Source organism: Rhinoderma darwinii, chromosome 1, assembly GCF_050947455.1.
Source record: "Rhinoderma darwinii isolate aRhiDar2 chromosome 1, aRhiDar2.hap1, whole genome shotgun sequence".
In the NCBI taxonomy this organism is placed as follows: domain Eukaryota; kingdom Metazoa; phylum Chordata; class Amphibia; order Anura; family Rhinodermatidae; genus Rhinoderma; species Rhinoderma darwinii.
This window is the reverse complement of record NC_134687.1, coordinates 253546892-253559002: the sequence shown is the minus strand read 5'-3', so window position 1 is coordinate 253559002 and position 12111 is coordinate 253546892. Positions and strand designations below refer to the sequence as shown.

The following is a 12111-nucleotide window of genomic DNA, read 5'->3' as shown; positions in this document are numbered from 1 at the left end:
CAAATGAGGCTTGCAAAAGTCCAAGTGGGCGTGTTTAAAGTAAAAGTCCAAGTGGGCGTGTATTATGTGCGTACATCGGGGCGTTTTTACTACTTTTACTAGCTGGGCGTTGTGTATAGAAGTGTCATCCACTTCTCTTCACAACGCCCAGCTTCTGGCAGGGCAGACACAGCCGTGTTCTCGAGAGGTCACGCTGTGACGTCACTCACAGGTCCTGCATCGTGTCGGACGAGCAAGGACACATCGGCACCAGAGGCTACAGTTGATTCTGCAGCAGCATCGGCGTTTGCAGGTAAGTCGATGTAGCTACTTACCTGCAAACGCTGATGCAGGACCTGTGAGTGACGACACAGCGTGATCTCTCGAGAACACGGCTGTGTCTGCACTGCCAGAAGCTGGGCGTTCTGAAGAGAAGTGGATGATACTTCTCGTCAGAACGCCCAGCTAGTAAAAGTAGTAAAAACGCCCCGATGTACACACATAATACACGCCCACTTGGACTTTTACTTTAAACACGCCCACTTGGACTTTTGCAAGCCTCATTTGCATAAATACAAAAATGGTCCTAACTTGGCCAAAAATGCTCGTTTTTAAAAAATAAAAACTTTACTGTAATCTACATTGCAGCGCCTATCTGCTGCAATAGCAGATAGGGGTTGCAAAATCTGGTGACAGAGCCTCTTTAAGCTGTGTAACTACTGCAATCTGATGAGAGCAGGCACATCCAGCTTAGAATGGCCCTTAAAGAGGCTCTGTCACCAGATTTTGCAACCCCTATCTCCTATTGCAGCAGATCGGCGCTGCAATGGAGATAAGAGTAACGGTTTTTTTTTGTAAAAACGAGCATTTTTGGCCAAGTTATGACCATTTTTATATTTATGTAAATGAGGCTTTCTAAAGTACAACTGGGCGTGTTTACAGTAAAAGTACAACTGGGCGTGTATTATGTGTATGTACATCTGGGCGTTTTTACTTCTTTTACTAGCTGGGCGTTGTGTATAGAAGTATCAGCCACTTCTCTTCACAACGCCCAGCTTCTGGCAGTGCACAGACACAGCGTGTTCTCGAGAGATCACGCTGTGACGTCACTCACTTCCTGCCCCAGGTCCTGCATCGTGTCGGACGAGCGAGGACACATCGGCACCAGAGGCTACAGTTGATTCTGCAGCAGCATCAGCGTTTGCAGGTAAGTAGCTACATCGACTTACCTGCAAACGCCAATGCTTACCTACACAACGCCCAGCAAGTAAAAGAAGTAAAAACGCCCCGATGTAACGAACACAATACACGCCCAGTTGTACTTTTACTGTAAACACGCCCAGTTGTACTTTAGAAAGCCTCATTTACATAAATATAAAAATGGTCATAACTTGGACAAAAATGCTCGTTTTTAAAAAAAAAACAAACGTTACTCTTATCTCCATTGCAGCGCCGATCTGCTGCAATAGGAGATTGGGGTTGCAAAATCTGGTGACAGAGCCTCTTTAACTTTTAAAGCTTTAGTCCATAGTCCTTTTTTAATCGATTGTGAAACAAAATCGAAACAGCATAAGAACAGGTCAACAGCACCACAGATTCCCAGACAGTCTCCCACACTGGTACTAGCGAGGGATTAAGCTTTGTAACTGCTATGATCTGACGAGAGCAGGCACATTCAGCTTAAAAAGGCCGTTGACATTTAAAGCTTTAGTCCATTAATCGATTGTGAAACAAAATCTAAACAGCAAACAACAGGTTCTGACAGCCTCCCACATTGGTATTAGCAAGGTCTTAATCTGAGAAACTTCTGCGATCTGATGAGAGCAGGCACATTCAACTTAGAATGGCCAATGACATTTAAAGCTTTAGTCCATTAATCGATTGTGAAACAAAATCCAAACTGCATAACAATAAGTCAACAGCTCCACGGATTCCCAGACAGTCTCTCACACTGGTACTGGCAAGGCCTAAAGACAAGTAACTACTTCAATCTGATGAGAGCAGGTACATTCAGCTTAGAATAGCCATTGACTTTGGAAACTTTAGTCCATAGTCCTTTTATATCGATTGTGAAACAAAATCTAAACTGCATAACAATAGGTCAATAGCACCACCCATTCCCAGACTGGTAATAGCAAGGCCTTAAGATGTATAACTTCTACAACCTGACGAGAGAAGGCACATTCAGCTTAGAATGGTCACTGACTTTGAAAACATTAGTTCATAGTCCTTTTTTAATCGATTGTGAAACAAAATCTTAAACAAAACAAAAGGTCTACAGCACCACAGATTCCCAGTTAGTCTACCATACTGGTACTAGCGAGGTCTTAAGCTGTGTAACTTCTGTGATCTAACAAGAACAGGCACATTCAGCTTAGAATGGCTATTAACTTTTAAAGGTTTAGTCCATAGTCCTTTTTTAATCGATTGTGGAAAAAAAATCGAAACGACATAATAATAAGGGAATCGCACCACAGATTCCCAGACAGTCTCCCACACTGGTACTAGCAAGGGCTTAAGTTGTTTATCTTCTGCGAACTGACGAGAGCAGGCGCAATCAGCTTTGAATGACCACTGACATTAAAACTTTAGTCCATAGTCCTTTTGTAATTGAATGTGAAACAAAATCTAACCGGCAAACAATAGGTTTACAGCACCACTGATTCCCAGCCAGCCTCCCACAGTGGTACTAGCGAGATCTTAAGCTGTGTAACTTCTGGGATCTGACAAGAGCAGGCACATTCAGCTTAGAATGGCCATGATCAGGGGACTGTAGAGTGCGTACACTCCTACCGGGGGGAAGTGGCTTCACCTACTCACCTTCCCCATTAATGGCCATACCTTTTCCCAAACCCCCTGTCCCTCTAATAAGACTCAGACTCTTGGTTTGGATAAATTTGGCCACAGCAGCCATTTTATTTACAAACAAACATCAAGAACAACAATTTACAAATAATAATAACAATGGAAGGGGAGTCCTTGGAGCTACAAAAGTCTGTCACGAAACAGCCCACCTGCATAGTATTTTACTCCCAGCCGTCACCCTACTGGCTCAGGGGCACCGTTATACCTGCAGTTGGCTGACCTCAACCGCAACCACTCCCCGGGACACCACCCAGCGGGAGCCCAAAATTGACCACTCCTCGGGACACCACCCAGCAGGAGCCCAAATTGACCAGACTACCAACCATAATAAATTGGGGAGGGACCATACCCCCTATGAATCCCCCCCCCACAGTAATTTACCACCAACTCCAAGGACCCCCAATCCGCCATACAACTGCTGCGACATTGCAAAACTGTTCCACAGCATCCTCTGGTACCTGCGGAAAAACAAAAACAACGAGCAACAAAGCGAAATACCAAAATAACAACACAGACGAACACAACATTTTGGGAGGGAGGGTGGGACAAGCTTCCCTGTGCTGTTAACTAAAGATGGCGGCGTCCTTCCTCTCTCCTACCCTTAAGTAACCTGACCTCGCCCCACTCACATACGCCCCCTCCTAACCACACCCCTAACTCCTTAACTCCTTCCCTTCCTAACATCCCTGATCATGGTGGCCTCCCCCTATGGCATTCTGCCGGGTCCAGCCTGTACTTGATCAGGGGACTGTAGAGTGCGTACACTCCTACCGGGGGGAAGTGGCTTCACCTACTCACCTTCCCCATTAATGGCCATACCTTTTCCCAAACCCCCTGTCCCTCTAATAAGACTCAGACTCTTGGTTTGGATAAATTTGGCCACAGCAGCCATTTTATTTACAAACAAACATCAAGAACAACAATTTACAAATAATAATAACAATGGAAGGGGAGTCCTTGGAGCTACAAAAGTCTGTCACGAAACAGCCCACCTGCATAGTATTTTACTCCCAGCCGTCACCCTACTGGCTCAGGGGCACCGTTATACCTGCAGTTGGCTGACCTCAACCGCAACCACTCCCCGGGACACCACCCAGCGGGAGCCCAAAATTGACCACTCCTCGGGACACCACCCAGCAGGAGCCCAAATTGACCAGACTACCAACCATAATAAATTGGGGAGGGACCATACCCCCTATGAATCCCCCCCCCACAGTAATTTACCACCAACTCCAAGGACCCCCAATCCGCCACACGAACATACTTAGACACCTTTAAGTATGCGAGCCCCCACCCAACAAGAGGGCCCTTTCGATACCTTCCTGCAGGCGCAGAGTCCACAGGTCAATCCCCACGGCCATCAGGTGCACACCATCACCTAGCCAATAATTACCCTGGCCATCCTCGAAGTCATAATGACGCACGAAGACCCCCCCGTTTCTCACCACGAAACCCGAAACTGCCCGATTAACCTTAACCCTGGCTTTATTTAACCGCGGCACCGATCTTGCATGCCGCCAAACCTTCCGCTGGAAAATCTCTGACCACACCACCTTAATACCCGGGAAAACGGACCATAACCTGAGTAGATCGTATTTTATATCCCTGATCAACCCACGAAAAGGACGACTACCCAAATCGTTACCCCCGACATGTAACACCAAGACATCCGGGGCACTGTCCATCAGCGCAAACCGATGCACGTCCGGCAACACCCGACTCCACAGCATCCCCCTACTCCCCAGCCACCGCACGACTACATCCTCCCGCCGAAAACCCAACTGCCGCCCGTCCGGACGAACATCCGCCCGCTCCGCCCCCCAATGAACGTAGGAATGCCCAACGATCCACACCAATCGGCCCGCGGGTCCTGAAAAATAAAACCACTGATTAACAAAACGAGTAAGGATGCAAGCGAGACATGGAGGAGGAGAGAAAAAGCGACAAGGGGGGCAGGAGGGAGTGTAGAGAAGGAGGGATTACGACGACTATCATATAAACTGAGGGCGCACATACAGCTGGAAACGGCGGGAATCCCATCGACCTATCCGCTTTACCACTTCCTCACCCAATCCCCATGCCACCGTCTCCGTCGCTGCCCCAATCCGAAAAGAATGGGGGGAAAACAAAGCCTCCTCCAATCCCAACAGCCACACACACTCCGATCCGTTACCAACACATCTTCCATTCTCAACCCCCCAGGTCTCCTTGTGCTGGGAGCCACCAGCTCCCCGACCCTCAGGGCCCCAAAAAATGCCCACGAGAATGCCAAACTATACAGGGTCACCTCGTAGCTGGAAAAACAAATGTCACACAACACCCCCCACAACTGTTCCAACAACATAAAAGACACTGGGCGCCGCCGATGCGGCAACTTCCTCCCTCTCCTGTACCCCCTCAGGGCCTGGCCAACCCAAAAACTTTTTGTAACATCCGTGTACACCCGGACCTTACAACCAAAAACCAGGGCTGCCACAAAACGATTTACCTTGGACACTGACCAGCCCCCGATAGCAACTTTCCCCAGAAAAACTAACAACGCCACCACCCGATCATCATCCGTCACTACACCCTCCAGAACTGCCAACCAACTCTCCCCCTCCCGCCATGCCGAATCATAAGCAGCCCAAGTACCCTGAGCAAGCGAAGCCTGAATCAAACTTCCTGCGGCTCGTAACCCAGCCCCCACACCCATTGTGGGCAAGCGATCCCGTCCTCCTCCGCGTCCGGAGCCACCATCCTGAAACGCTCCCACTGCAAGCGAGAAAGAGAATCTGCGATGTCATTTTTGATCCCTGGCACATGAACCGCCACAACCCAAGCGTTCAAAGACAAGCAACGTAAAACCAAGTGCCTCAACAGCCGGACGACCGGGGGGGATGACGCTGACACGTTGTTAATAGCCCCCACCACGCCCAAGTTGTCACAATGGAACCGTACCTTACTGTTCCGAAACCTCTCATTCCAAATTTCCACCGACACTACTATGGGAAACAGCTCTAGGAATGCCAGGTTCTTCACCAAACCCAACTCCGCCCATTCCTCAGGCCACCGCGCCGCGCACCACTGACCCCTGCAGTAAGCCCCAAATCCCACGCCCCCCGCAGCATCTGTAAACAGCTCCCAATCCACGCTGTCAACCACCGGGGCCATGATCAAGGACCTCCCATTATAACGATGTATAAACTCAAACCAAACTGCCAAATCCGCCCTCAGCGCCTGTGTCAGACGAATAAAATGATGAGGGGCTGTCACCCCAGCCGTTGCTCCCGACAGCCGCCTGCTGAAAATCCGGCCCATGGGCATAATCCTGCAAGCAAAGTTAAGCCTACCCAACAATGACTGTAATGCACGTAACGTGATCTTACGCAAATGCCTAGCCCGGTCCACCTCAGCCCGTAACGCTACCAATTTAACTTCCGGGAGCCGACACTCCCTCCTCAAAGAATCAATGGTGATTCCTAAAAAGACCAGACAGGAGCTAGGTCCCTCCGTTTTGTCCTGGCCAAAGGCACACCGACCCTCTTTGCCACCCACTCCATCGTGCCCAACAATGTAGCACAAACTGAAGACCCGCCGGGGCCAACACACAGGAAATCATCCAAGTAATGTATGACCGACGAGACCCCTGCAACATCGCAAACCACCCACTCCAGGAAAGAACTAAAAGCCTCAATAGGCACAGGAAATAGAACACCCCATAGGGAGGCAGCGATCCACAAAATAAGCCCCGTCCCAATAACATCCTAACAGCCGTATGCTCTCAGGATGCACAGGGAGGAGGCGAAAGGCCGTCTCAATATCAGTTTTTGCCATTAATGCACCCACACCGTAGCGGCGCACCCACGCAACCGACGCATCAAACGACGTGTAAGCCACCGAGCAAAGTTCCGGAGAAATCCCATCATTAACCGATCGCCCCCTCGGGTAAGATAAATGATGTATGATCCTAAACTTATTCGGCTCCTTCTTAGGCACCACCCCCAGCGGTGACACCACCAGATCCGGTAAAGGGCAACTCTCAAACGGACCTGCCATGCGCCCCAACTCCACCTCCTTCCGCAACTTATCCCCTACTACCCCTGGACACTGCAACGCTGAACACAAACTACGCAAGGTAAACGGCACCTTGTGAGCAGGGGCAGGGATACGGAAACCAACCCGAAAACCATCCAACACCAAACTTGCCCTGGACCTATCAGGGTACATCCAACACCAAACTTGCCCTGGACCTATCATGGTACCTATTTAGAAAGGGCTCCATGTCTTCCCACCTCACCGTTGTCCGGCCCTTGACTAGCGCCCCCCCACCCCTCGTCCTTTTCCCTTCCGAAAACATTTAACCGCTCCGTGAGAGATCCCCCCGCAGGAGGAGCAGCTATGTTTGAACTTACAACCCGGTCCGAACTTACACTGGCCCTCATTAAACTGCCAGCAGAACCCGGATTTTCCTCCTGCTCCCCCCCCAGAAGGCAATGAGGGGCCGGCCACCCCGGCCCCACCCCCCTTGAAAGGACTGGCCAAAACGCACTGGAGCCATGACCCGCAACCATAACCCTATGTCTTTGTTATCCCACCTAATGTAAGGTCTCATTGCCTTCCGCTGTCGGAACTGCTCATAATAGCCCAGCCACGTCTGCCCGCCGTAAACTCAATGAGCCTCTCCGATAGCATCCATATAACAGAAGAGGCCGGAACAATGTTCCGGCGTCTTCTGTCCAATTACGCTTGCCAAAATCGCAAACGCCTGCAACCAATTAACAAAAGTTTGGGGAATCAACCGATACTGACGTTTTTCCTCCTTCTTCTTGCTTTACAACCACTTCCCTTTATCTAAATTGAACTTCTCCAACGGCAATAATGAAAAAATGTCCACATATTCATCCCTCCATATTTTTTCCCTTCCGGTTTCAGATGCGCCCCCAATGGGCCCTCAAAACAAACATAGACCTCGCCCTTCGCCTTATCATCCAACCGCACCTCATCCACGGCCCCATCCTTTTCTGTCTGCACCGACGCTGCCACACCCGATTCCCTAGCCACCACCCCAGCTCCACATAAAGCGCTATCCACCACTGCAGGCCCCGACGGCCCCACCCAAGCTGCAACCGGTGACGGGGAACCTATCGCCCCCCCTCCGCATCGCGCCCAAAGGTCACGCACACAACACAACAATTCCAGAATCTCACTCCCACTACCCATACTTCCTGTAATCCCCCCGCTACACCCCGGCAATCCCGTAGGCGAAAGTGAACCCCCACCCCCTACCCCCGGGAACCGAAATACAGCAGGCAATGAAAAAGTAGGAGACAGCGACTCACCGGGCTGCGCAGGTGCTGTGTCCCCACCAGCCGGGGCGAAGGATCCATCCAGACGTCCCTCTTGGTCACCGAACTCCCAGTCGTCCACTTCATCCTGCCCAGACGGCCCAGGACAAGCGCCGCACGCATGACATCCCCGACCTTCTGATGGAGCGCTCTGGACCTGCGCCGATGAACTGGGCCTCTCCGCCCGTCTGTTGGGGGCCTCGTCCACCCCACGGCCCACAGGTAGTCACCCTCCTGCCCGCTGTGTCACCACCGACCGTGGCACACGCCTGGAATTGGTTGCATCATCCTGGGTACAGGTGGGCCGCCCGACTGGAGCATCGCCAGCACGGCCCACCGCAAGTCCTGGGTCACGTCGTCTGGAGGCAGAGGGAGGTCCCAGCTGCCCGGGCGCCTGCCCTACCACCTCCGCTGAGCCAGGCCGGCTTCCAGGATTCCTCTCAGACCGGGCAGTCCTGCTCACGGCAGCCGAGCGAGGGGCCCGGCCTGGAGGGTCCCTCGTGGGGCTCCTTACCCTGCGCCTGGCTCGCGGCAACACTTCCGGGCTCAACCTCTCCGGAGGCCTCGTGTGACGTGACGGCACCGCCCGCGCCCCAGATCCAAACACGGAGCTGGGTAAGTAGTGCATCCATTATAAAGTACTGGACAAACTTCCCTGTGCTGCTGCAATCTTCCCTGTGCTGTTAACTAAAGATCACCAGCTTCCCTGTGCTGCTGCAAGCTTCCCTATGCTGTTAACCAAAGATCACAAGCTTCCCTGTGCTGCTACAAGCTTCCCTGTGCTGTTAACCAAAGATCACAAGCTTCCCTGTGCTGTTAACTAAAGATCACAAGCTTCCCTGTGCTGCTACAAGCTTCCCTGTGCTGTTAACTAAAGATGGCGGCGTCCTTCCTCTCTCCTACCCTTAAGTAACCTGACCTCGCCCCACTCACATACGCCCCCTCCTAACCACACCCCTAACTCCTTAACTCCTTCCCTTCCTAACATCCCTGATCATGGTGGCCTCCCCCTATGGCATTCTGCCGGGTCCAGCCTGTACTTTTACATTTAAAGTGTTAGTCCATAGTCCTTTTTTAATCGATTGTGAAGCAAAATATAAACAACACAATAATTAGTCAACCACACCACGCATTCCCAGACAGTCTACCATAGTGGTACTAGCGAAGCCTTAAGCTGTTTATTTTCTGCGATCTGACCAGAGCAGTCAAATTAAGCTTAGAATAGCCATCACCATCTAAAACATTAGTCCATAGTCCTTTTTTAATCGATTGTGAAACAAAATCTAAACGGCATAACAGTAAGTCAACCGCACCACGGATTCCCAGACAGTCTCCCACACTAGTACTAGCGAGGACTTAAAGAGGCTCTGTCACCAGATTTTGCAAACCCTATCTGCTATTGCAGCAGATAGGCGCTGCAATGTAGATTACAGTAACGTTTTTATTTTTAAAAAACGAGCATTTTTGGCCAAGTTATGACCATTTTTGTATTTATGCAAATGAGGCTTTCAAAAGTCCAAGTGGGCGTGTTTAAAGTAAAAGTCCAACTGGGCGTGTATTATGTGCGTACATCGGGGCATTTTTACTACTTTTACTAGCTGGGCGTTCTGACGAGTAGCATCATCCACTTCTCTTCAGAATGCCCAGCTTCTGGCAGTGCAGACACACAGCGTGTTCTCGAGAGATCACGCTGTGACGTCACTCACTTCCTGCCCCAGGTCCTGCATCGTGTCGGCCACATCGGCACCAGAGGCTACATTTGATTCTGCAGCAGCATCAGCGTTTGCAGGTAAGTAGCTACATCGACTTACCTGCAAACGCCGATGCTGCTGCAGAATCAACTATAGCCTCTGGTGCCGATGTGTCCTCGCTCGTCCGACACGATGCAGGACCTGTGAGTGACGACACAGCGTGATCTCTCGAGAACACGCAGTGTGTCTGCACTGCCAGAAGCTGGGCGTTCTGAAGAGAAGTGGATGATACTTCTCGTCAGAACGCCCAGCTAGTAAAAGAAGTAAACACGCCCCGATGTACGCACATAATACACGCCCAGTTGGACTTTTACTTTAAACACGCCCACTTGGACTTTTGCAAGCCTCATTTGCATAAATACAAAAATGGTCAGAACTTGGCCAAAAATGCTCGTTTTTTTAAAAATAAAAACGTTACTGTAATCTACATTGCAGTGCCTATCTGCTGCAATAGCAGATCGGGGTTGCAAAATCTTGTGACAGAGCCTCTTTAAGCTTTGTAAATTCTGCGATTCGACGAGAGCAGGCGCTTTCAGCTTAGAATGGTCATTGAGAAGGTTCACTGAAGTGACAACTGAGTAAAATATACCTTTTATTAGTAACTCGTTTTAAAAACAGGGGTAACACACCACTGTGAAATAAGCCCCACCGTGAAAGTTTAAAAACGTATTAAACAAGAAACACTGAGTCATTATGATAAATATATCTCAGTGTTTATAACAATGTTTCACTGGAACCAGCATTTAACCTGGGCACAACAGTAGTACAATCCCCAAAATGCACCAGTGTCCGTAGACAAACACCAGATCTCCTAGCGCTGGGTGTAACACAATGCTACTGTCCCCTATGCAGACATTCCATGTACAATAAACGACCCTACGCGTTTCAGATACTCATCCTCAGGGGTCCGTATCTTGGTCACTCTGGCCTCATCACCAGCGATAATAATATTCTACAGCAGATATTCTGCTGTGCGTCACGGGAAGATGCTCGTCTCGATGTCAACGGCATACTTCATTGCAGGCGCTGGGTTACTATAAACACCAAAACTCCACCCCTCGTATTTGGCGGCGCTACATGAACTGACCAATCACAGCACCCTCTCGATTCGTGACACCTGCCCATGTGACCCCCCGCCGTCAGCTGACAGCCAGGGGTCATCATCGACCGCATCAAGCCGAACGCGCAGGCGCAGTAGAAGCCAAGGACGTATCGCCCGGACTGCCAAGTAAAAGAAAGGTAAGAGCAAAACGATAATTTGTTTGTAAGTATATCTTGCGGGACAGTTACCCACCGCAAGTGGACTACCTCAAAAAAGCAACTCTCTAGTTTGTAAACACATATTAGGTGGACAAGATTACGGAATCCCTCCCATTTAAAGTTTCTGACACAAGATCTCTTTATATATTGGCTGGCCAATATGGCCATATCAAACATAGTACACTATGCAAATTCAAACCACTCACCCAAAAGGCAACCTAAGGTGGATATTGGCCGCCAAAACAGGAATGGTATTGCATATTAGATAAAACACGTATAATTAGTCTGCTCGTTTAAACCCGCTGGTTGTATGCATGCCAGTCTATGGATCCATTGGGCTTCTTTGCGTAGAATTAAATTGTCCCAGTCACCTCCTCTTTTTGGGGGTCTAATGAGTTCAATTGCTTGAAACTTCAAACATGCTGCATGGCCTTGGTGTTTAGCATGCACATGCTTAGATATTGGGGTGTCCCTAGCATGGATAATGTCTCCGACATGCTCCCTTATCCGGCGCCGAAATTGTCGTGCCGTTTTACCCACATAATTAAGGGGGCATGGGCATGTAATAAGGTAAACCACCCCCGCTGTTTTGCAATTGACAAAATCCCGAATGTTGTACTTTTGCTGTGTTGCAACACTGGTAAAGCTATTCCCTTTGAGGATGAAGTCACAAGCTTTACAACTACCACATCTGAAAGTGCCTGGTGTTTGTCTATCCAGCCACGTACCCCTAGGTAAAATGGGGTCAAAACAACTGTGCATGACTCTGTCCCTGATGTTTTTCCCTCTCCGATATGTGACAGAGGGCCACTGTGTGATCTGATCAACCAAATCTGTATCAGAACTGAGAATACTCCAGTACCTTTTCAGGATTTGCATAATATCATTTTGTTTAGAATCATAGGTGCCTATGAGTCTCGTAACTTGTT

The 12111-nt window shown here is 49.7% G+C and overlaps 1 pseudogene; it reads right to left on the bottom strand.

The window, feature by feature from the left end:
* Nucleotides 1-2251: 2251 nt before the first annotated feature.
* Nucleotides 2252-2370, bottom strand: LOC142707957 (5S ribosomal RNA; annotated as a pseudogene).
* Nucleotides 2371-12111: the final 9741 nt, after the last annotated feature.